Raw genomic sequence first — 25022 nt, forward strand, 5'->3', positions numbered from 1 at the left:
GAAATTATTTTTGGCGGGGGAGAGGCGTGAGGTCGGCCCGGGGACCCAGACAGACGAGTTCCCAGCGTGGCTCAGTGGCAAGAGCCCCGGGCCTGGGAGTCAGAGGTCACGGGTCCTCATCCCGCCTCCGCCGCCCGTCAGCCGGGTGACTTTGGGCAAGTCGCCTCACTTCTCTGGGCCTCAGTTCCCTCATCTGTGAAGTGGGAATTAAGACCGTGAGCCCCAGGTGGGACAACCCGGTCACCTCGTATCCCCCCGGCGCTTAGAACAGCGCTCTGCCCAGAGCGCCTAACAACAAACAAACGCCACCCTTCCCTCGGTGACTGACAGACGGCGCGGGGGTCGCTGCAGGCGGGTTGGGAGGAGTGGGAGGAGGAGGAGAGGAAGGAGAAGAGGAGAAAGAAGAGGAGGAGAAGTGGGAGGAGAAAGGAGGAGGAGAAAGAGAAGGGAGGAGAAAGAGGGAGGAGAAAGAAGGAGGAGAAGGAGGGAGGAGGAGAAAGAGGGAGGAGGAGAAAGAGGGAGGAGGAGAAAGAGGGAGGAGAAAGAGAAAGAAGGAGGAGAAAGAAGGAGGAGAAGGAGGGAGGAGGAGAAAGAGGGAGAAGGAGAAAGGAGGAGAAAGAGGGAGGAGAAAGAGAAAGGAGGAGGAGAAGGGGGAGGAGAAAGAGAAAAAAGGAGAAGAAAGACGGAGGAGAAAGAGAAAGGAGGAGGAGAAAGAGGGAGGAGAAAGAGAAAGGAGGAGGAGAAAGAAGAGGAGGAGAGAGAGTAAGGAGGAGAAAAGAGGAGGAGAACGAGAAAGGAGGAGGAGGAGAAAGAAAGGAGGAGAAAGAAAAAGGAGGAGGAGAAAGAAGAGGAGGAGAAAGAGAAAGGAGGAGAAAAGAGGAGGAGAACGAGAAAGGAGGAGGAGGAGAAAGAAAAAGGAGGAGGAGAAAGAAAAAGGAGGAGGAGAAAGAGGAGGAGGAGAGGAGCAGGAGAGGAGAAGAGGAGCAAAAGGAGGAGGAGAAAGAGGAGGAGGAGAAGAGGAGAAAGAAAGAGGAGGAGGAGAAAGGAGAGGAGCAGGGGAGGAGGAGAGGAGGAAGGGAGAGCGGGTGCGAGCGGGTGGCAGCGGGTGCGAGCGGGTGCGAGCGGGCGCGCCGGGGGCGGGGCGGGGCGGGGCGGGGCGGGGCGGGGTGTGCGGGAGCGGATGGCAGGGAGGGCGGGGCGGGCCGGGGCCGGGCCTTAAGCCGGGAGGGAACATGGCGGCGGCGGCGGCGGCGGGCGGCGAGGAGGAGGAGGGCGGCCCGGCCCCCGCAAGCCCCGCCGGCCCGGCCCCGCCGGCCCCGCTCCCGCCGCCCAAGGTCAGCCCCGACCCCCAAGCCCGCAGCCGCCGCTGACGCGCCCGCCCGCCCCCCCGCCCCGCAAGGACCGGCCGCCCTCCCTCCCCGCCTCCCCGCCTCCCCGCCTCCCCGCCTCCCGCCTCGCCTCGCCCACCCGGGACCGCCACCCCGCAGCCGCGCCAACCTCCTCGTCCCCGCCTCCCAGCCGGACGCCTAAATGGGTCGAGGGCGGGGAAGGTGAGACAAGGTGAGGCCGGGCCCCTGCCCTCCCCTCCCCCGAGCGGGGTCCGGACGCGCGCATCTGCGGGACGGGGGGCGCTGCCGAAGCGGGACCCCCCTTCCTCCCCCTCTTCGTCCCCTTTTCCCGACGACATCACTGAGACCCCCAGAAGTCACCCGCCCCGGGGCCGACAGGTGCACCGGCGCTTACTATGAGCGCCGTACTGAGCGCCGGGGGAGATCCAGGGTCATGCGTTCGTTCAGTAGTATTTATTGAGCGCCTGCTATGATAGGCGGAGCGCGGTGCCGAGCGCCGGAAAAGATCCAGGGTCATGCCTTCGTTCGGTAGTATTTACTGAGCGCCTACTATGGGCGGAGCGCTGTGCTGAGCGCCGGGAGGGATCCAGGGTCACGCGTTCATTCGGTAGTATTTATTGAGCGCCTGCTTTGGGCGGAGCGCGGTGCTGAGCGCCGGGGGAGATGCAGGGTCAGGCTTTCGGTAGGATTTATGGAGCGCTTGCTATGGGCGGAGCGCTGTGCTGAGCGCCGGGGGAGATACAAGGTCATGGTCGTGCATTCATTCAGTAGTATTTATCCAGCGTTTACTATGGGCGGAGCGCTGTACTGAGCGCCGGGGGGAGGGGGATACAGGGTCATGCATTCATTCAGTAGTATTTATTGAGCGCTTACTATGGGCGGAGCGCTGTGCTGAGCCCCGGGGGGGGATACAGGGTCGTGCATTCATTCAGTAGTATTTATTGAGCGCTTACTATGGGCGGGGCGCTGTGCTGAGCGCCGGGGGAGATGCAGGGTCCTGCATTCGATAGTATTGAGCGCTTACTATGGGCGGGGCGCTGTGCTGAGCGCCGGGGGAGATGCAGGGTCGTGCGTTCATCCAGTAGTATTTATTGAGCGCCGGGGGAGATACAGGGTCATGCGTTCGATAGTATTTATTGAGCGCTTACTATGGGCTGAGCGCTGGGAAAAATACAGGGTCATGCGTTCGATAGTATTTATTGAGCGCTTGCTATGGGCTGAGCATTAGTGCTGAGCGCCGGGAGAGATCCAGGGTCATGCGTTCATTCAGCAGTATTTATTGAGCGCCTACTGTGGGCGGAGCGCTGTGCTGAGCGCCGGGGGGAGATGCAGGGTCATGCATTCGAGAGTATTTATTGAGCGCTTGCTATGGGCGGAGCGCTGGGAAAGATCCAGGGTCATGCGTTCATTCAGTAGTATTTATTGAGCGCCTGCTATGGGCAGAGCGCTGTGCTGAGCGCCGGGAGAGATGCAGGGTCATGCCTTCATTCAGTAGTATTTATTGAGCGGTTACTATGAGCAGAGCGCTGTACTGAGCGCCGGGAGAGATCCAGGGTCATGCCTTCATTCAGTAGTATTTATCGAGCGCTTGCACTGGGCAGAGCGCTGTACTGAGCGCCGGGGAGGATGCAGGGTCATGCGTTCATTCAGTAGTATTTATTGAGCGCTTACTATGGGCGGAGTGCTGTGCTGAGCGCCGGCGGAGATACAGGGTCCCGGTCACGCATTCATTCAGCTGGGAAGCAGCGTGGCTCAGTGGCTAGAGCCCGGGCTTGGGAGTCCGAGGTCATGGGTTCGAATCCCCGCTCTGCCACCTGGCAGCTGTGTGACTGCGGGCGAGTCACTTCACTTCTCTGGGCCTCAGTGACCTCCTCTGTCAAATGGGGATGAAGACTGGGAGCCTCACGTGGGACAACCTGATGACCCTGTATCTCCCCCGGCGCTCAGGACAGTGCTCTGCACGTAGTAAGCGCTTAACAAATACCAACATTATTATTAGTATTTACTGAGCGCTTACTACGTGCGGAGCACTGTCCTGAGCGCCGGGGGAGATACAGGGTCATGGTCATGCATTCATTCAGTAGTATTTATTGAGCGCTTACTCTGGGCAGAGCACTGTACTGAGCGCCGGGGGAGATCCAGGGTCATGCGGTCATTCAATAGTATTTATTGAGCGCTTACTCTGGGCAGAGCGATGTGCTGAGCGCCGGGGGAGATCCAGGGTCATGCGGTCATTCAATAGTATTTATTGAGCGCTTACTCTGGGCAGAGCGCTGTGCTGAGCGCTGGGGGAGATACAGGGTCATGCGTTCGATAGTATTTATTGAACGCTTACTATGTGCTGAGCGCCGGGGATGATGCAGGGTCAGGCTTTCGGTAGTATTTATGGAGCGCTTGCTATGGGCGGGAGCGCTGTGCTGAGCGCCGGGAGAGATGCAGGGTCATGCATTCGATAGTATTTATTGAGCGCTTACTATGGGCAAAGCACTGTACTAAGCGCTTGGAATGGGCAACAGATAGAGACCATCCCTTGCCCATTAATTTTGTCTGTTTTTACAAGACAGCTTAATCGCAATAAATAGAATCAAGAATAAATAGAATCATCAGGTGGCCCCCCCCGTGGGGCTCCCAGTCTTCACCCCCATTTTCCAGATGAGGTCACTGAGGCCCAGAGAAGTGAAGTGACCGGTACCACGGTCACCCAGCTGCCCAGGGGCGGGGCCGGGATTCGAACCCACCACCTCGGCCTCCCCCAGCCCGGGCTCTTCCCACGCTGCTTCTCTGGGGAAGGATGGTGCTGATGGGATGTGTGTGCGAGGAGGCCGAGGTCGTGGGTTCGAATCCCGCGCTCGGCGGCTGGGTGACCTTGGGCCAGTCGCTGCACTTCTGGGGGACCTCGTCTGCAAAAAAGGGGGGGACCCTCTGATTACCCCGCATCGACCCCCCTCCCCATTGCTTAGAACAGTGCTCAGCGCTTAATTAACATCGTTATTATTATTATTATCATGATTATTATTATTATTATTATTCCCTCCCCCCCCACCCGGGGAAACTTTCCCAAACGGGCGCCGCTCCGCCCCATGCGCACGCGCGCTCCGCCCCCCGGCTGGGCTTTGACGGACGGGCCCGGCCGGCCAATGGGAGGCGGAGGGGCGGGCCGGCCGGCCAATGGGAGGCGGGGGGGGCGGGCCGGCCGGCCAATGGGAGGCGGGGGGCGGGCCGGCCAATGGGAGGCGGGAGGGGCGAGGGGGCCGGCCAATAGGGGGCGGGGGGAGGTCCGGCCAATGGGAGGCGAGGGGGCGGAGCGGGCAGCCAATGGGAGGCGGGGGGGCGGAGCGGGCAGCCAATGGCGCGGGCAGCAAGGGGAAGGGGGCGGGGCTTCATCCTCAACCGTGAACAAGGTGGGGGGGGGGGGAGGGGAGGTGTCATGGAGAGGCCTTGTCTCCTTCCCGCCGTCGAGGGGCTGCTCCCCCTCTTCCCCCTGTCAGCCCTCGTTTTGATTTACTCAACAGTATTTATGGAGCCCTTGCTCACCATGTGCAGAGCACTGTTCTAAGCGCTGGGGGAGGTACAGGGTCACTCATTCAGTCGTATTTATCATAATGATGGCATTCGTTCAGCGCCGACTATGTGCAAAGCCCTGTTCTAAGCGCTGGAGAGGATCCAGGGTGATCAGGTTGTCCCACATGGGGCCCCCAGTCGTAATCCCCGTTTTGCATTGATCTACCGGTGCTTTACACATAGTAAGCGCTTAACAAGTAATAATAATGTTGGTATTTGTTAAGCGCTTACTATGTGCAAAGCACTGTTCTAAGCACTGGAGAGAATCCAGGGTGATCAGGTTGTCCCACATGGGGCTCCCAGTCGTAATCCCCATTTTGCATTGATCCACCAGTGCCGTGCACATAGTAAGCGCTTAAGTAATGATAATGATGTTGGTATTTGTTAAGCGCTTACTGTGTGCAAAGCCCTGTTCTAAGCGCTGGAGAGAATCCAGGGTGATCAGGTTGTCCCACATGGGGCTCCCATTCTTAATCTCCATTTTGCATTGATCTACCGGTGCTGTGCACATAGTAAGCGCTTAACAAGCAATAATAATAATAATAATGTTGGTATTTAAGCGCTTACTATGTGCAAAGCCCTGTTCTAAGCGCTGGAGAGGATACAAGGTGATCAGGTTGTCCCACATGGGGCTCCCCATCTTAATCCCCATTTTGCATTTATCTACCGGTGCTTTGCACGTAGTAAACGCTTAACAGGTACCAACATTATCATCTCCCCCCGCGCTTAGAACAGTGCTGTGCACATAGTAAGCGCTTAACAAATACCAACATTATTATTATTATGGAGCCCCTGCTTACCATGTGCAGAGCACTGTTCTAAGCGCGGGGGGAGATACGGGGTCATTCATTCATTCAGTAGTATTTATTGAGCGCTTACTGTGTGCGGAGCCTGTGCAGAGCCTGTGGTAAACTAGGCCACCCCGTCCCTGCCTCAGTTTCCCCTCAGGGGCCTGGCATCAGATTTCAGCTGTTTTAGGCCTACAGAGGACTCACATTTTTATGGGCCTCTCTGGGTTTCAGCGAGACTTGCAGAGGCCCAAAGGCGCCCGCAAGTGGGACCTTGGGGCTGTGATGCGCAAACACACACATCCATATATATCTATATATCTGTATCTATATATATACATGCCCTGTGTGTCTGCAAAAAATAAAAATAAAAAGCTGTGGTCAGGGGATGCATTTTTGTTGGCTCCTCCTTGGGTAAACAGAACGTGGGAGCAAAGCATCCCTGTGGGAAACATAAAGCTTTGGTATTTAAGGGGCTAAAAGCCGGTCAAAGGATACTTGTCCAGAGTTGGGCCCGAAGCAGGCAGTCCTCCATCCCCCCACATCCAGAGATCTGGAGAAGCAGCGTGGCTCAGTGGAAAGAGCCGGGGCTTGGGAGTCCGAGGTCGTGGGTTCGAATCCCGGCTCGGCCACTTGGCAGCTGGGTGACTGTGGGCAAGTCACTTCTCTGGGCCTCAGTGACCTCATCTGTCAAATGGGGATTCACTGTGAGCCTCACGGGGGACCACCCGATGACCCTGTATCTCCCCCAGCGCTTAGGACAGTGCTCTGCACGTCGTAAGCGCTTAACAAATACCAACATTACATTATTATTGTCATTATCTGTAAAACCCAACGCTCTCAGGTGATTTCCTCCGCCGAGAGCGCCGCAGAAATGCCGAAAGTGACGGATCATCGTTTTTAACTCTGACCTCATCTGTAAAATGGGGATGAAGACCGTGAGCCTCACGTGGGACAACCCGATGACCCTGTATCTCCCCCAGCGCTTAGAACAGTGCTCTGCACATAGTAAGCACTTGACAGATACCAACATTATTTTAAGGGCCGCGGTTCAGGTGGGCGACTCGGGGGCGATTCCGCACCTGGTTTGGGGCGATTCCGCCCGTGGCAGAGGGCGAGGGGACCCTGTCTCTCCAGGGAAAAGCCCGGGTTGGCCCAACGGGGATGGACGTCGGCCATCCGGAGAGGCGGGAAGCAAGCGCGTCCTTGGATCCCGCGCTCGGACCGGCCGCCGGCGAGGGGTCCGTCGGTTTTGCCGGTTTTCAGTAGCCGGTCCCTCCCTAGAAGACAGAGAATTCGGGCTCTTCCCCCCGGAACCCGGGCCCGCACGACTCCCGGCGCCCTTCGGTGCTCCGGATTCGGCCTAGATTCGAAGGAGGGCACGGTGAGACCGAAAGGCGACGCCGGCGGACGCCTCGAGGTTCCGGGCCGGGGCCGGACGGCGTTTTTGGACTGATTTTTTTCGCCTCTCCCGGCGTCGTGTGGGCAGAGCCGTCTCTTGGTACGGGGAGACTTGGCGTCTCTGCCGCTAAGGCGGCGTGAAGCCGGGACAGAAAGCCGAGAGGTTCAGGCTGCTTCGAGAGAAGTAAGGAGGGCCGCGTATAGGGCGCGGAGTCGACGCTCCTCACCGCCACTGTCCGCTGATTTACAGATGGCCGCTCTGACGCGTGCCCTCGCTCTCTCATTTATTTATTTTCTGAACACCCTCAAGAGCGGTGCATTATCTCCCTCCGTTTTCTGCAACAATCCTTGAAAGTGTTCTCATTCCTGGTGGCAGATAGTGGCGGAGTCCCTTCGCGCCTGGCTGGACCCCGGGGTGGGTGGGGAGGAGGCTGAGAGGGAGGGAGGCGGGAGAGAGGGGGTGGGGGAAAAAAACATTTTGAGCATATGGAGATGTCCAGAAAAAGATGTGCCTCGTCAGCTGTCATCCCATTGTGCACTCGGGTAGGATCTCGGCCTTTTTTCCCCTTGGGAATTTCGGCCCTCGCGGAGCACCTCGCGCACTTCCACGTCGGGATCCCGGAGCCGGCGGCTCGGGAATTAGGCGTTGAGTATCCTGTTGTTCTTCTCCATTTTGGAGCCGAAAAGTCCTCCCTTGAGTAAATTCCGCCTACGGGACTTTTCGCTTGCGCCTCGGCAGGGCCTTCTCAGCAGACGTAAACATAAATGGTCGAATAATGACTTAGGCTCCGGCGGGAGAAGGGGGAGGAAGGGATAATTCACATGTGTTTGATCGTAGTTTTTCTTTCATCGAGGCCGTCCCCAAGCCTCGGCCAAGCGGAGAGTTTGTCGGCCGTGTTTCCGTCACACACCCCGCGTTTAAGGATTCGGCGGGATTCGCCCTTCCGAATCGCGTCGGGTCGAAACGTGACACGTGAATCGACAGCTTGGGCTCTCGATTGCTTTGGGGAGGCCTTGGGTTTTCCAAGCTGTTCTATTAAACCGCGCCCTTCAGTTAGAAGGTAGCAAAAGGGCAAAGAAAATGAGTTTAAAAAAGAAAAAAAAAAAGCCCCACCACCTCAAAAAGTGCCGTCTCTATGGAGGGGGCTCGTTGCGTTTAGACCGGATCGGGAGGCGGCGGAAATCTATCGAAAATAACTATCGAGTTATTAGTGTTGTCGTAGTGATTTAGCCCTGCCTGCCGATCTCGTTGGGGTTTCGGGCAGGTTTCGGCGGGGGCTTTTGGGGTTGGGGATCGTAGCCGTCACCTGGTTTTGGGAAAGCGGCGACTTGAAACTTCGGTGGTGGTTTGGCGGGGAGAGCGGGTCTTGGGTCGAAATATTAGCTTTAAATGCAAGCAACTTTTATAGGCGGGGAACGTTTTGCACAATCAACAGACGTTCGGTACCGATGTTACACCGGGGTCTTTTCCCCTAGTGGTGTAATGATAAGACTGTATTTACATACCAATTATGGAAGCCATTTAAGGGAAAGGAGAAAAATCATGTTTCTCCCCCCCACCCACCTCCCTCATTCTAATCGCTGGCTCATTCGTTTCCCCCATTGCCCCCGTTCGGGTTTTCCCGAACGACAGAAAACCTCCTTCTGACTTTTCTCAGAATAGCAGGACCACCTTTGATTTTTGGGGGATCGATTTAGGTTTTGTTTTACAGGCCTTGGGAAAGAAGTACGATTTAGCAACGTCTGCCGTCTCTTCCCCCCTAGAACACTACTCTGGAAATCGCCGTACAAAACTTACGGGCCAATCCCCTCGCCGGCCCCTGCCCCCCCCCGAGGTGTCCGTTGAGCGCTTACTATGTGCCGGGCGCTGTACTGAGCACTGGGGTAGAAGCGCTCAATAAAAACTATTGAATGAATGAATGAATTCAAGCGAGTCAGGTTGGATCCGGTCCGTGGCCCAGGTTAGGCTCGCAGTCTTTAATCCCCATGTAGTGACAGTTGAGGGAACTGAGGCCCGGTGAAGTGACTTGCCCGAGGTCACACGGCAGGGAAGGACGCGGGATATCGAAAGGAACCCATTCTGGCAAAGCAGGTGGCTGGTGGAAATGCCCAATTCCCATAGCGTACAGGGTAGGAAGAGCGACGTGATAAACACCGATTGCCCGCGGCGGGTAGGACGACCCATCTCTCTTTTCGAGAGACATCGTGGCCTGGTGGTTAGAGCCCGGGCCTGGGAGTCCAAAGGACCTGGGTTCTCCCGGCTCCGCCGCTTATCCGCCGTGTGACCTTGGGCAAGTCACTTCTCTCCTCTGTAAAATGGGGATTAAGACTGCCAGCCCCAGGTGGAACAAGGACACCGTGTCCAACCTCGTGTCTACCCCAGCGCTTAGAACGGTACCAGGTGCGTAGCAGGGGCTGAACGAATACCCTGAAAAAACGAAACCAAACAGAAAAAATACAGCGTCCCGGGGCCGACCTGGGACAGAACCGCAGGCAGGTTAAAAATCAATCAATCGATCGTATTTATTGGGCATTTACTGGTACAGAGCACTGCGTTAAGCGCCTGGGAGAGTAGAGTAGAATTAGCAGCTACAGTCGCTGCCCTCGAAGAGCTTAGAGAGTCCGGTGTGCAGAGCGCTTGGAAGAGGACGAGAGAGGTAGTCATCACCCGGAGGGATTCACTGAGCGCTTACCGTGTGCAGAGCACCGTGCTAAGCGCTTGGGAGAGTCCAGTACCGCAAAGTCGGTAGACACGTTCCCGGCCCCCGACGAGTCCGGAGCGGGGGGACGCAGACATTAAAATAAAATGTCGCGGGGCTGAGGGCGGTGTGGACAAAAGGGTAGAAGTCCAGGGGCGACGCAGAAGGGAGTGGGAGTGGGGGAAGCGAGGGCTTAGAGAAGCGGCGTGGCTCAGGGGAAAGAGGTCGTGGGTTCGAATCCCGGCCCGGCCACTCGTCAGCTGTGTGACCGTGGCCAAGTCACTTCACCGGGCCTCAGTGACCTCATCTGTAAAATGGGGATGAAGACCGTGAGCCTCCCGTGGGACAACCCGATGACCCCCGTATCTCCCCCAGCGCTTAGAACAGTGCTCTGCACCTAGTAAGCGCTTCACAAATACCAACATTATTATTATTCGTCAGGGAAGGCCTCTCGGAGGAGGTGGGATTTGAGTAGGTCCAGGAGACTTGGAGGAGGAACAACTGCGCCTGAAGGGCCGGATTCTCCGCGGTCTGGGAGACGGGCTGTTTCTTCTTTTTCTCGTAGTCCAACGGGGTAGGGGGTGGCAGGCGATGGATGGTTGGTGCCAACCGGGCGGGCGGGACGCGGGGAGAACGCCGGGGGGCAACTCCGGCCCCGCGGGGGCCCCCGAGACCACCCCCTCCTCTCGCCCCGTCGCCCGCCGGGTCCCTCGAAACGTCCCCGCGGCCTCCCGGAACCCGAAACGTTCCCCGCCCGTCAGCCAGCTGTGTCGGCCCGTCAGTGGGGTTTATTTTGAGGACAGCGGCGTGGCCTAGTGGCTAGAGCCCGGGTCTGGGAGTCGCAGGGCCTGGGTTCTAATCCCGGCCCCGCCCCTTGTCCGCTGTGTAATTTGGGGCGAGTCGCTTCACTCGAACGCCCGTCTCCCTCCCCGGCCTAGACCGTGAGGTCGTTAGGGGCCGGGAACGTTCGGCTCCTTCTGTCGTATCGTATTTATCGAGCGCCGACTGTACTGAGCGCTTGGGAGAGGACCGTAACGAAAAACAGGCACAGACTCTCTCAATCACGCGGGACAGCGTCCTGCTCATAGTAGGCGCTCAAGAAACACGATCGATTGATTCTCCGGGCCTCAGTTCCCTCTTCTGCAAAATGGGGATTCACTAGAGCAGCAGCGTGGCTTCGTGGAAAGAGCCCAGACTTGGGAGTCAGAGGTCGTGGGTTCGAATCCCGGCTCCGCCGCTTTCCTGCTGTGTGACTTTGGGTGAGTCACTTCATTTCTCTGGGCCTCGGTGACCTCATCTGGGAAATGGGGATGAAGACTGTGAGCCCCACGTGGGGCAGCCCGATGACCTTGTATCTCCCCCAGCGCTTAGAACAGAGCTCGGCACCTAGTAAGCGCTTAACCGACGCCGTCGTTATTATTACCTCGGTCTCCTTCCTTCCGAGATGGGGAGCCCCACGTGGGACCGGAGAATCTTCTATCTACTCCAGCGCTCAGTACAGCGGGTGGCACCTAGATGCCGTCGAGGCGTTCCCCTTTCGTCGCGACTCCGTGGTTCTCCTTCCGTAGGGTTCGCTCGGTGAAAGATACACCCGCGGTTTACCGTGGCTTTCTTCGGCCCGGTGGAAAACCCACGTCTCCGCCGCGGTCCCCGATGGACGTTTCGATCACTCGGTTGCACGGCGCTTTTCCCACGCGCTTCGTACAGTCCTCTGCACGTAGTAAGCGCTCAATGGATACCATCGAATGAATGCATGAATTCAGAGGAGAGATTCGTAGGGTGGCGCATAGTGAGCACTTTTTAACGAATGTCACAGTACCACAGATATTATTATGGTTGAATACTTGGGTGCAGAGCACTGTGCTAGGCACTTGGGAGAGCATGGCAGGAGGGACAGATGGGTGACCTGTAGTGCGATCGCAGCGTGGCGAAGTGGATAGAGCACGGACCTGGGAGTCCGAAGGTCAGGCGTTCTCATCCCGGCTCCGCCGCGTCTCTGCCGGGTGACCTTGGGCGAGCCATTTCACTTCTCTGTGCCTCGGCTCCCTCGCTGGCAAAATGGGGATCGAGACGAGGAGCCCCACGTGGGACAGGGACTGCGTCCAGCACGATTTGCTTGTGTCCACCCCAGCGCTTAGAACGGTGCCTGGCACGTAGCGGGGTGCTTAACGAATGCCGTTATTATGAATTGTAGTGATAATAGTCATACGGGGCTCAAGCATTTTGAGGAAGCGCTCAGTAAGTACCACTGGACGTGAAGAGGGGAGGGAGGTCCGAGCGGAACCCTCACAGCCTTTCAAGGCCTGGAACGGCTTATGTTGCCTCTAGCCTCGGAGTGTGGCCTAGTGACGAGAGCCCGGGCCTGGGGGTCAGAAGGAACTGGGTTCTAATCCCCGCTCCGCCACTTGCCTGCTGTGTGACCTCGGGCAAGTCACCTCGCTTCTCTGGGCCTCAGTTCCCTCACCTGTAAAACGGGGATTGGGATTGTGAGCCCCACGTGGGACAGGGACTGTGTCCGACCCGATTAGCTTGTATCTACCCCAGCGCTTAGTACAGTCCCTGGGACTCAGTAAGCGCTGAACAAATACCACAATAATTATTATTATTAAGGACGGTCCGAGCTCCCGTCTCGGGGCGAGCCTCGCCCGCCTCTCGCTTTGTCCCTCGCCGGGAGCGGCCTCCATCTTCCCTTCGGCCTTGGGCTTCTCCCCTTCGGCCGCTTTTCCCTCTGGGACGCAGCGCACCCCTCCCGTCCCGGGATCCCTCTGTTCTGTTTGTTACGGGCCTGGCAGAGGCCTCGGAAAAGCTCTCTGATAACGGTACCCGATATTTGTTGAGAAGCAGCATGGATGTGGTGGATAGAGCCTGGGCCTGGGAGTCAGAAGTTAATAATAATAATAATAATGATGTTGGTATTTGTAAAGCGCTTACTATGTGCAGAGCACTGTTCTAAGCTCTGGGGGAGATACAGGGTCATCAGGTTGTACCACATGAGGCTTAGTACTTAGAAGATCACGGGTTCTGATTCCGGCTCCTCCCTTGGTCTGCTCTGTGACCTTGCAAGTCACATCACTTCTCTACCACTTTGGACAGGGAAAGTAATAATAATAATGTTGGTATTTGTTAAACGCCTACTAGGTGCCAAGCACTGTTCTAAGCGCCGGGGGCGATACAAGGTCATCGCATTGCTCCACGTGGGGCTCACCGTCTTCATCCCCATTTTGCAGATGAGGTCACTGAGGCCCAGAGAAGTGAAGTGACTTGCCCGAGGTCACACAGCTGACAAGCGGCGGAGGCGGGATTAGAACCCATGACCTCGGACTCCCAAGCCCGAGCTCTGTCCATTAAGCCACGCGGCTCTATCTGTTGCTTGTATTGTACTCTTCCAAGTGCTTAGTACAGTGCTCAGAAAGCGCTCAGTAAATACGACCGAATGAATGACAGAGGTGGTGTCCAACACGATTATCTTGCATCTACCCAGCGCTTAGTACAGTGCCTGGCCCTTAGTAAGCGCTTAACGGATTAAAATTATCATTAGTAAGCTCTTTACTAGTAGGGATCAAGCACTGTGCTAGGCCCTGAGGGAGAGGCGAGATAATCAGATAAGACCCTAGTCCCTGCCTGGGGCAGAGCAAGAGGCAGAGCAGGCATTTTAGCCCCATCTGATAGAGGGGGAAACTGAGGCCCAGAGAGGTGAAATGACTTGCCCAAGGTCTCTCTCGGCAGGCCAATGGCCGAGCCAACCTGGGACTTTCAACTCCAAGACCTGCGTTCTTTCCACTGGGCCACACTGCCTCCCCTGGGTGTATTACTACCTCCGGGTCTCCTCCCTATCATTATTATTATTATTGTTACGGCCGTCTCCCCATCCAGAAACCACCCGCCGCATCCGTCGTATTTATCGAGCGCTTCCGGGGCGCTGTACTGAACGCTCGGGGAGAGTAGAGGATGCCAGAGCCGGTAGACACGTTCCCCGCCGACAATCCTAACGCCACTCAAGGGTCTGTGGATCTGCCAGGAACCGACTGGAAACTAAGCGGCGTCTCCAATTCCCAGAGGCGGCTCTGGAGTCCTTTTATTGGGGGGCCGGGGGTAGCCGGGCTGGGGGTGTTGCCCGTCCTCTGGTGCAATGGTCACCGGGACGAGTTACACACTCCTCCTGTCAGTTCCGCAACTTCCCTTTCCTAGTTCCTTGGGCGACCGCTGAAGGGCGGGGAGGGGAAGGAGCAGGTGAGAGAGGGTGAGAGGGAGAATGATAATAATAATAATAGTAATGGACACTATTCTCAGCGCTTGAGGTAGATACAAGATCATCCGGTGGGAAGCAGTCCCCGTCCCACCTAGGGCTCCCGGTCTTCATCGAGAAGTAGCGTGGCTCAGTAGAAAGAGCCCGGATTTGGGAGTCATAGGTCATGCGTTCGAATCGCGGCTCTGCCACTTGGCAGCTGTGTGACTGTGGGCAAGTCACCTACCTTCTCTGTGCCCCAGTGACCTCATCTGTAAAATGGGGATTAACTGCGAGCCTCACGTGGGGCAACCTGATTATCCTAGATCTCCCCCAGCGCTTAGAACAGTGCTCTGCACCTAGTAAGCGCTTAACAGATACCAACATTACATGGGTTCGAACCCCGGCTCCGCCGCTTGTCAGCTGGGTGACTTTGGGCAAGTCACTTAACTTCCCTGTGCCTCAGTTACCTCATCTGTAAAAGGGCAATTAAAAAACTGTGAGCCCCACGTGGGACAACCTGATCCCCTTAAATCCCCCATTGCTTAGAACAGTGCTTTGCACATAGTAAGCGCTTAACAAATACCAACATTATTATTATTAAGTCCTTTCGCTTCTCTGGGCTTCAGTTACCCGATCTGTAAAATGAGGATTAGGACTGTGAACCTCAAGAGGGACAGGGACCACGTCCAACCGCAATTATTTGTCCACCTCAGCTCTTAGGATAGTGCTTGGCACATAGTAAGCGCTTAACAGATAACCACTATCATTATTAATAATAATAATAATCCCTGGCTCCGCCACGTCTGCCGTGTGACCTTGGTCATTTCACTTCTCTGCGCCTCAGTGACCTCATCTGTAGAATTGTGATGAAGAGTGTGAGCCCTAAATGGGGCAGGGACTGTGTCCAACCAAACTGGTATCTACCCCTGCGCTTAGAACGGTGCTTGGCACATAGTAAGTGCTTAATGAGTCCCTTTAATTATTATTAGGTCCTTCTGGCTCCCGGGCCCGGGCTGTCTCCACCAGGCCGCCCGGCTGGGCAGGGGGCGGACGGTGTGGAGCAGGAGGCGAAGGGCGGTGGGGCGGGACGGGGCGGGCGCGGGATGGGAGCGACCTGCAGTCGCGTGTTGGCGCCGGTGCCCGCGCCTGCCGTCTGGGCGAAGGTCACCGCCCGCGACGTCTCTCTGGCCGCTGCAGTTTGGGATCCTGAGGTGGGGCTCCGGGCGGGGAAGAGCGAGATTCTGGGGTGCTGCCCATTCACTCATTCGTTCAGTCGTATTTATCGAACGCTTACTGCGTGCAGAACGCTGGACTGTGCGCTTCGGAGAGGTCGATACGACCGCAGGCGGATACGTTGCCTGCCCACGGTCTCGGCTTAAGGATCATTGACGATCGTGGTATCTGTCAGACGCTTACTGGGTGCCGGGCGCTGTACTAAGCGCCGGAGTGGATACAAGCAAATGGGGTTGGTGGACACGGTCCCTGGCCCAGCTCATTCATTCGTTCAATAGTATTTATTGAGCGCTTACTATATGCAGAGCACTGTACTAAGCGCTTGGAATGGACAGATCGGCAACAGATAGAGACAGTCCCTGCCCTTTGACGGGCTTACGGTCTGATCGGGGGAGACCGGCGGACGAGGACAATGGTAATAAATAGAGTCGAGGGGAAGAACGTCTCATAAAAACAATGGCAAATAAATAGAATCGGGGTGATGTACATCTCACTAAACAAAATAAATAGGGTGATGAAGATATATACGGTCGAGCGGACGAGTGCAGTGCCGAGGGGTTGGGACCAGAGAGGGGGAGGAGGAGAGGGAAAGGGGGGAGAAGAGGGTTTAGCTGCGGAGAGGCGAAGGGGGGGTAGAGGGAGCAGAGGGAAAAAGGGGGGAGGTCAGTCTGGAAAGGCCTCTTGGAGGAGGTGAGCTGTCAGTAGGGATTTGAAGAGGGGAAGAGAAGCTCGCCGCACTCATTGTACAGATGAGGGAACTGAGGCTCAGAGAGGTGAAGTGACTTGCTCAAGGTCACACAGCGAAGTAGCCGAACCGGGATTAGAACCCATGACCTTCTGAGGCCCAGGCACGGGCTCTAGCCACTTAGCGGTGCTGCTTCCCCGGTACAACGGACACATTCCCTGCCCTCGGCCAGCTTCCCCCCTGGAGGGGGTAGGGATGGACTTTCAGGGAGAGGGAAGCCCGGCAGTGAATGCTTGAAGTGAAGGGAGCTGGAAAGAAGAGCCGTGGGGTGTCCTTATCAGAAGGAAGATTAGATAAACAGTAGGCCATTCCTCTGAGGAATCCCTCCCTTCATTCCCATCTTCGGGAATGCCTCAGGGCGGACCGTTGGATTTATCCAGCACATTGTTCTGGCCCCGCTTGGGAGGGCCGTCCAGTCAATAGACGCGATCTTTGCCCTCCAGGGGCTTAGAGTCCAGTGGGAGACGGCAGGCCCTGGAACCTATTACAGGTAATAATTATAATAATAATGGTATTTAAGTTCATACTGTGTGACAAGCCCCGTTTTAAGCGCTGGGGTAGATCCGAGATAACCAGGTTGGACGGAACAGCAACTGGGGCTCGTGGAAAGAGTCAGTTGGTCAATCATATTTATTGAGCGCTTACCGTGTGCGGAGCATTGTGATAATAATAATGTTGGTATTAAGCGCTTACTATGTGCAGAGCGCTGTTCTAAGCGCTGGGGGAGATACAGGGTCATCAGGTCGTCCCTCATGAGGCTCAAAGTTAATCCCCATTTTACAGATGAGGGAACTGAGGCCCAGAGAAGTGAAATGACTTGCCCAAGGTTATACGGCAGACAAGTGGCGGGGCCAGGATTATTACTCATGACCTTATGATTCCCCACCCCGTGCCCTATCCACTATGCCATGCAGCTTCCCATGCTGGGAAAATGGAGATTGAGACCGCGAGCCCCACGTGGGACAGGGTCTGTGTCCAATGCGATTTGCTTGTATCCACCCCAGAGCTCAGTAAGATGCCTGTCATGTAGTAAGCGCTTAATTCCATAATTGTGAATAAAGGGAGCAGATCGGCGCGACGCAGAAGGGAGAGGGAGCCGGGGAAAAGAGGTCTCTTGGAGGAGAGGCGATCGCCATAGTGCTTTGAAAGTGGAGAGGGTAATCGTCGGGATGGATTTTTAGAGAAAGGCCTAAGCAACTTGAGCATTTTTCCCCTTCGATTTGCGTAGACCTGTACTCATTTTCTCAGGGGTTTTAGGAAGTCTGGCCTGTGCTCCTTTTTGACTGGTTCAGGTTGCTCCCGACATGCAGTCATTTTCTGGGAAAAAAAGCAAAAAAAGAAACAATCGCCGCAGCTCAGCTAACTTCACAGCACTCTTGAGGGCGTCAAGGACTCCCTCCAAAATCAAGCCGGTCTAACCGGGAGCGCTTCCCCGGAGCTCGGCCTGTCCAAGTGCTCGCGTTTCCAAGAAGCAGCTCTCCGCTTCCTCTCCGAGAGGATTCCCTCGTTCCCTTTGATTGGCCTGGTGAATAGAGAACGGGGCCTGGGAGTCAGAAGGACCTGCGTTCTCATCCCGACTCGGCCACTTGTCTGCTGGGTGGCCTCGGGCGACTCGCTTCGCTTCTCCGGGCCTCGGAAACTTCATCTGTGAAATGAGGTTTAAGACTGGGAGCCCCGCGGGAGACGGGCGGGCTACGTCGAACCCGATTTGCTTGTATTTACCCCAGCGCTTGGTACGGTGCTTGGCACGCAGTAAATATTTAACAAAGGCCATTATTATCAATACTAGTAGCGGTTGCGTTCTCATGGCGAGAGAGAGTTCTCTATTTTCCAAAGTGTCACGGGGGGGGGTTTCTGAATTTCTCCAGGCTCAAACTCACCTAAAGGAACGCTGCTTCCCGATCAGGGGGAGTCACCAGTCAAGCTGATTGATTCTCCCACTCCCCGTGGCCCGAGCGGCTCCAAAACATGGCAGCAAACTCCTGTGGGAGTAGTATCTATTGAGTGCTTACTCTGTGCACTCCACTGCTCTAAACACTCGGGAGAGTTCGCTAAAAAAGGCAGAGAAACACCCTGGACCCTCGCGAAGCTTTTAATCTGGACACTGAAATAAAGTACTGGCCACCTGTAAAGATTCGGACAGAAGTGCCGTGGCGAGTTCTCGGGACGGTAGAGGGAAGCGGACGGCAGGTGGAAGGTCCTTAACAAGCGAGGGTACAACCCTCTTAGCCGGGGGGAGAGGGGACGACTTTCTTTTTAACGGAGTAAACATTTCCGACCAGTAAGTGAAGTCGGTAATTCCCGTCGGGGATGGGGGTTTGGGCAAGGGGACACTGCCTCACCCCTGGCACCGCTGATGGTCTCATCTCTTGGAATTTCAGTCGTTCATTCAATAGTATTTATTGAGCGCTTGCTATGTGCAGAGCACTGTACTAAGCGCTTGGAATGCCCATGGTAGCGTGGCTCAGTGGAAAGACCCCGGGCTTGGGAGTCAGAGGTCATCGGTTCGAATCCTGGCTCTGCCATTTGGCAGCTGTGTGAGTGTGGGCAAGGCTCTCACCTTCTCCGTGCCCCAGTTACCTCATCTGTAAAATGGGGATGAAGACTGTGAGCCTCATGGGGGACAACCTGATTACCCCGTATCTCCCCCAGCACTTAGAACAGTGCTCTGCACATAATAAGCGCTTAACAAATACCAACATTATTATTATTATTAGGAACTCAGTACGCTGCCCTGCCCACGGTAGAGTCCCAGTTGAGTGTCCTGCCCACCGGGCACTTCTGGGCTCAGGCAGGGGCCCCCTCGTCAACTCTCCCCCATGGCCCCGGTTTGGGGCGTCAGGCCGGGGGGCTGCGGCGGGGCGGCGTGGGGGCGTGCCGGGCACCCGGCCGGATTTTGGCGTCGTCTCGAAGGGCCAGAATGAGGGATCCGGGGGCGGGGGGGACACCGGGCCCGTCCCGGACGGGGCGGCGAGCGAAGAGGGGCCACTGGGGCCCAGCCACGGGCTTCCTTTAGGAGGGGAAATGGACAGACGGGCAGGGAGGGAGGGATAGGTGTGTGAGTGGAATAGAGCAAGGAATTGAGTGGATGGGAGGGGAGGAAGAGAGTGAGATGGGAGGGAGGAAGGGAGGGAGAGGTAAGTGGGTGGGAGGTAGGTACTTGGTGCAGTTGGGTGGAGGTTCTGCGCCAGGACCAGATAACCATTGGCCAAAGCCCCACAGAGAGAAGCGGCGTGGCCTAGTGGGAAGAGCCCGGGCCTGGGAGTCAGAGGACCTGCCTTCTCAGCCCGGCTCCGCCGCTTGTCGGCCCCGTGTCCTTGGTCAAGTCGTTTCGCTTCTCTGGCCCTCAGTTCCCTCACCTGTCAGATGGGGATTAAGACCGGGAGCCCCAGGTGGGCTAGGGACCGTAACCCAGCCGATTTGCTTGTATCCGCCCCAGCTTTTAGCACAGTGCCTGGCTCGTAGTAAGCACTTAAATTCCACCATTATTTTTATCATAGTAATACTCGGTCCCGGTTTGCCAAACAGGGCTCCTAACCGTCCCTCTGTCCGTGATTTTCCAGGAGGCCTGCGATGTATCTTGGTCCTGGGACTCGCACACAGAGGATCCACGGGACTGATTGGGCTGCCTCGCCGAAGCTCGGCGAGCGACCGGTCCGTCCGTCCGCGTGCCCGTCCCCTCCGCCGGGAGCGGACCACGCCGTCCTCCCGGCCCACCCCCTCGCCCCTCCCCGGCGGACTTTCTCCCGCGCGCCGCCGTCTTACCCTCCGGCCGACTCGGGGCGGGACGGGAAGCGGAACGTCCCAGGCGTAAAAACCTGTCTCGGGGCGCAGAGAGTCGAGGGGACCCCGTGGTTGTTACGGTCTTGGAGCCGGTGGTTTTGGGCGGGGGATAATAATAATGTTGGTATTTGTTAAGCGCTTACTATATGCAGAGCACTGTTCTAAGCGCTGGGGTAGATACAGGGTAGTCAGGGTGTCCCACCTGAGGCTCACAGTCTTCATCCCCATTTTTCAGATGAGGGAGCTGAGGCATAGAGGAAGTGAAGTGACTTGCCCACAGTCACACAGCTGCCAAGTGGCAGAGCTGAGATTCGAACCCATGACCTCTGACTCCCAAGCCCGGGCTCTTTCCACTGAGCCACGCAGATTCAGCTTGGGGGTGAGGGTGGGGAGAAGGAATCTTCTCCCCCTCAGCCCGAGTGGGCCCGCTACCCGTCTACTTCACGGAAGACCAGTCAGGACAGTCCTCTTGACTGGAAGCTGCCTTTTTTTTAAAATGGTATCTGTTAAGCGCTCACTATATGCCGGGCACTGTACTAAGCGCTGAGATGGATACAAGCTAATCAGATTGGACACAGTCCCTGTCCCGTGTGAGGCTCACCGCCTCAATTCCCATTTTACAGATGAGGAGACTGTGGCAGATCAAGTCACTCCCCTTCTTAAACAACTCCAGTGGTTGCCTATCGACCTCCGCTCCAAACAAAAACTCCTCACTCTAGGCTTCGAGGCTCTCCATCCCCTTGCCCCTTCCTACCTCTCCTCCCTTCTCTCTTTCTACCGCCCACCCCGCACGCTCCGCTCCTCCGCCGCCCACCTCCTCGCCGTCCCTCGGTCTCGCCCATCCCGCCGTCGACCCCCGGGTCACGTCCTCCCGCGGTCCCGGAACGCCCTCCCTCCTCACCTCCGCCAAACCGATTCTCTTCCCCTCTTCGAAACCCTACTTAAAACTCACCTCCTCCAAGAGGCGTTCCCAGACCGAGCTCCTCTTTCCCTCTACTCACTCTGCCATCCCCCCTTTACCTCTCCGCAGCTAAACCCTCTTTTTCCCCTTTTCCCTCTGCTCCTCCACCTCTCCCTTCCCACCCCCTCAGCACCGTACTCGTCCGCTCGACTGTATATATTTTCGTTACCCTATTTATTTTGTTAATGAATTGTACATCGCCTCGATTCTATTTAGTCGCCATCGGTTTTTACGAGATGTTCTTCCCCTCGACTCTATTTATCGCCATCGTTCTCGTCTGTCCGTCTCCCCCGATTAGACCGTAAGCCCGTCAAACGGCAGGGACCGTCTCTATCTGTTGCCGACTTGTTCATCCCAAGCGCTTAGTACAGTGCTCTGCGCATAGTAAGCGCTCAATAAATACTATTGAATGAATGAATGAATCAAGAGACTTGTCCAAGGTCACACGGCAGACGTGTGGCCGAGCCAGGATTAGAACCCAGGTCCTTCTGACGCCCGGGCGTGTGTTCTCTCCACTAGGCAACGCTGCTTCCCTTGTGGGCGGGGGATGTATCTACCAACTCCGTTGCGTGGGTCCCCCAAGCACAGAGTAGAGAAGCAGCGTAGCTCAGTGGAAAGAGGACTTGGGAGTTAGAGGTCATGGGTTCGAATCCCAGCTTCGCCGTTTGTCAGCTATGTGACTGTGGGCAAGTCACTTAATTTCTCTGTGCCTCAGTTCCCTCATCTGTAAAATGGGGATCAAGACTGTGAGCCTCACGTGGGACAATCTGATGACTCTGTATCTACCCCAGCACTTAGAACAGTGCTCTGCACATAGTAAACGCTTAACAAATACCAACATTATTATTATTATTATTCTTGAGGAAGAGCCGTTCTACTTGGAACATTCCACAGAGGGCCCTCCTGTGACTCCAGGAGAACTGGGAGAACTGGAAACACTGGTCGGGCGCGGCCTAGTGGAAAGAGCCCGGGCCTGGTGACCTTGGGCATGTCACTTCTCTGGGTCTCAGCTCCCTCCTCTGCAATCAATCAGTGGTGTTTATTGAGCGCTTACTATGTGCAGAGCACTGTACTAAGCGCTTGGGAGGGCACAGTGTAACAGAATGAAGGTTCAGTACCTGTACTCCTTCCTAGTTGGTCTGTGAGCCCCATGTGGGACTTGATTATCTTGTATCTACCCAGCGCTTAGTATGGAGAAGCAACATAGCGTAGTGGATAGAGCCCGGGCCTGGGAAATCAGACGGTCATGGGTTCAAATTCTGGCCCTGCCACTTGTCTGCTGTGTGACCTTGGACGAGGCACCTTACTTCTCCGTGCCTCAGTTACCTCATCTGTAAATTGGGGATTGAGATTGTGAGCCCCACACGGGATAGGGACCGTGTCCAACCCGATCTGCTCATATCCAGCCCAGTGCTTAACAAATGCCCTCATTATTATTACTATTATTATTATTATTATTATCACAGTGCTTGGCATCTAGTAAGTGCTTAAAAAATACCGCATTTTTGATTATGATGATGATGATTAGGTCGGTAAGATGGAGGCCTGTCTCTAGCAGAGGAAGAGGTCAGGAGTTTTGGGTTTCTTGTAATGTCGTTTGCTGAAACGAGGAGCTCCTCGCTGTCTCCGAAGGTATCCTGTGCCCTAGAAAGTGGAATGTTCTTTTTTTATGCAGCTTAAGCTAAGTCCCCCGTTAATCTTGCGATGGCTGAAACGACGGCTTAGAAGGCACAGAGCGGTCCGTTTTTTCAGCGGGGCTTTAAGGGCGGTGGAAATGTGAGATCTAGAAGGTGGAAATGAACGTAGTCACTGCGGAGAAATGGGCTTGCGCTTTTGGAGCCGGCTACGGTCAATCGATGCGGGGTATTTGTCGAACTCCTTTTGTGCGCAGAGCCCTTTTTTATGGTATTTAAGCGCTCCCTTTGTGCCAGGCACTGTACTGAGCGCTGGGGGAGAGCAAGCTAATCAGGTTGGACACTGTCCCTGCCCCAAATGGGGCTCACGGTCCTCACACCCCGATTTCCAGGTGAATTAACTCAGCCCCAGAGTCATGAAGTGACTCGCCCAAGGTCACACAGAAGCCAAGTGGCGGAGTTGGGATGAGAACCTACGACCTTCTAACTCCCAGGCCTGGGCTCTATCTGCCAAGCCACGCTGTCCCTCGGGGCTTGACGGTAAGGGATATTTGGGAATGGGACCGGCGGAGTTTTATTTACGTGGGCCCTCTGGAACTCGAATTCCCCAGCCTCGTTCGGCCCAGAGGTTTTGTGGCACGGAAGACGCCTTGGGGGTTTGCCAGGCTGGGAGAGCGAACCGAGGCCGGGCCCTTGGACATGGGGATCCTCCCGCTGCCCGCTTCCTCCCCTTCTGCTTTTCCAACCCCAGGGCATCGAAGCCCCCCTGCCCGCAAGGAGCCGGGTTCTAATATGTGCTCCGCCATTTAATAATAATAATAGTAATCATCATCATCAGCATCATTATGGTATCTGTTAAGCGCTTACTATGTGCCAAACACTGTTCTGAGCACAGGGGTATATACAAGTCAATCTGGTTGGATGCAGTCCCTGTCCCACGTGGGGCTCGTAGTCGTATCCCCATTTGACAGATGAGGGAACTGAGGCCCGGAGAAGTGAAGGGACTTGCCCTAGGCCACACTGCAGACTTTGGAGGAGCCGGAATGAAAACGCAGGTCGTTCTGACTCCCGGGTTCATGCTGTGTGACCTTGAGCAATTTACTTCACTTCTCTGGGACACAGCTTCCTCTTCTGTAAAGCGGGGATGAAATCCTGCCCCCGGGAACCGGGAGGTCCGGGTTCAAGTCCCAGTCCTGCCGTCGGCCGGCTGTGTGACCGTGGGCGGGTCACTTCCCCTCTCTGGGCCTCAGTTTCTTCAGGTGGAAAACGTGTGTCTGGTCTTCCGTCCTCTGAGGTGGAGAGGCCCGTGTTATCTGGTTGCCATGTAGCCCTGTCAGGCTTGATGCCTCGCTTGCTTAGAACAGTGCTTGGCACACAGTAAGCTCTTAAATACCATCATTATTATCCCACTGTCATTATCGGGAGCAGAGAGAGTAGAGAGGTGTGTGATTAGGCTTTGTAAATGAGAAGCCGCATGGCCTAGTGGCTAGAGCGTAGGTCTTGGAGTCAGAAGGTCGTGGGTTCTAATCCCAGCTCCACCGCTTGTCTGCTGTGTGATCTTGGGCAAGTCCCTACACCTCTCTGGACCTCAGTTCCCTCAGCTATCAAATGGGGATCGAGACTGTGAGCCCCGCGTGGGACAGGGACTGTGTCCAACTCGATTTGCTTGTATCCACCCTAGCGCTTAATACAGTACCTGGCACTCTGGTAAGTGACGGAGCCCAGATTAAAACCCAGATATCCCCAGAGGCCCTGGCTCAGTCAATCAAGTAATGGTATTTATCGAGCGCTTACTCTGTGCAGAGCACCGTACTGAGCGTGGAAGAGTCCGGTACAACAAAAAGAGCAGAACTGGTCCCTACTCACGACGAACCACGTCCTCCCCCGCCAGCCCGTCCATAGCAGCCCCCCGGGGACCCCTTTCCTGGGAGGGGCTGCCCCCAGCCCCCCTCACCCGGCCCGAGGTGTGAAGCCGTCGGCCTCCTGTGACTTTTCTACCGCGCGGAGGCAGCCCCCTCCGACCCCTGGGAATGTGACACTGAGATCACCAAACGCGGATTATCACCAAACGCGGATTCTCCACGTGTTCCGAAAATCCATCAGCCCGTGGAGCCGTGGTATTTATTGAGCACCTGCCGATGGAAAAGCGCCGTAGAAGAAAATGACACCATCCCTGCCCTGCCACCCTGAAGGAATTTGCTCTCTCACGCCTGCCACACGTTCATTCAATCAGTCGTATTTATTGAGCACTTACTGTGTGCGGAGAACTGTACTGAGCGCTTGAGAGAGGACACTAAAACAAACGTACACATTCCCTGCCCACAGTGAGCTCACAGTCTAGAGGGAGGAATTGATAATAATCATAATAACGATCGTGGTATTTGTTAAGCACTTACTGTGCGCCAGTAGATACAAGTAAATCGCACTGGGCACAGTCCTTGTGCCACATGGGGCTCACGGTCTTAATCCCCATTTTACAGATGAAGGAACTGAGTCACAGAGAAGTTAAGTGACATGGCCAAGGTCACCCAGCAGACGAGTGGTGGAGCTGGAATTAGAACCCGGGTCCTCCGACTATCAGGCCTGTGCTCCGTCCACTAGGCCACGCTGCTTCTTTGTTGTGAGCGCTTAGTACGGTGT

The 25022-nt window shown here is 55.9% G+C and overlaps 1 protein-coding gene across 1 annotated transcript in view; it reads left to right on the forward strand.

Moving 5' to 3' along the window:
• The first annotated feature begins 1448 nt into the window (after window positions 1–1448).
• NCOA2 (nuclear receptor coactivator 2) overlaps window positions 1449–25022 on the forward strand; it is a 171006-nt gene continuing 147432 nt past the window's right edge. The window contains exon 1 of the mRNA XM_029068289.2: window positions 1449–1560. The gene's annotated coding sequence lies outside the window, so the exon portion shown is untranslated. The remainder of the gene's footprint in view (window positions 1561–25022) is intronic.

This window comes from Ornithorhynchus anatinus, chromosome 7 (assembly GCF_004115215.2).
Source record: "Ornithorhynchus anatinus isolate Pmale09 chromosome 7, mOrnAna1.pri.v4, whole genome shotgun sequence".
Taxonomy (NCBI): domain Eukaryota; kingdom Metazoa; phylum Chordata; class Mammalia; order Monotremata; family Ornithorhynchidae; genus Ornithorhynchus; species Ornithorhynchus anatinus.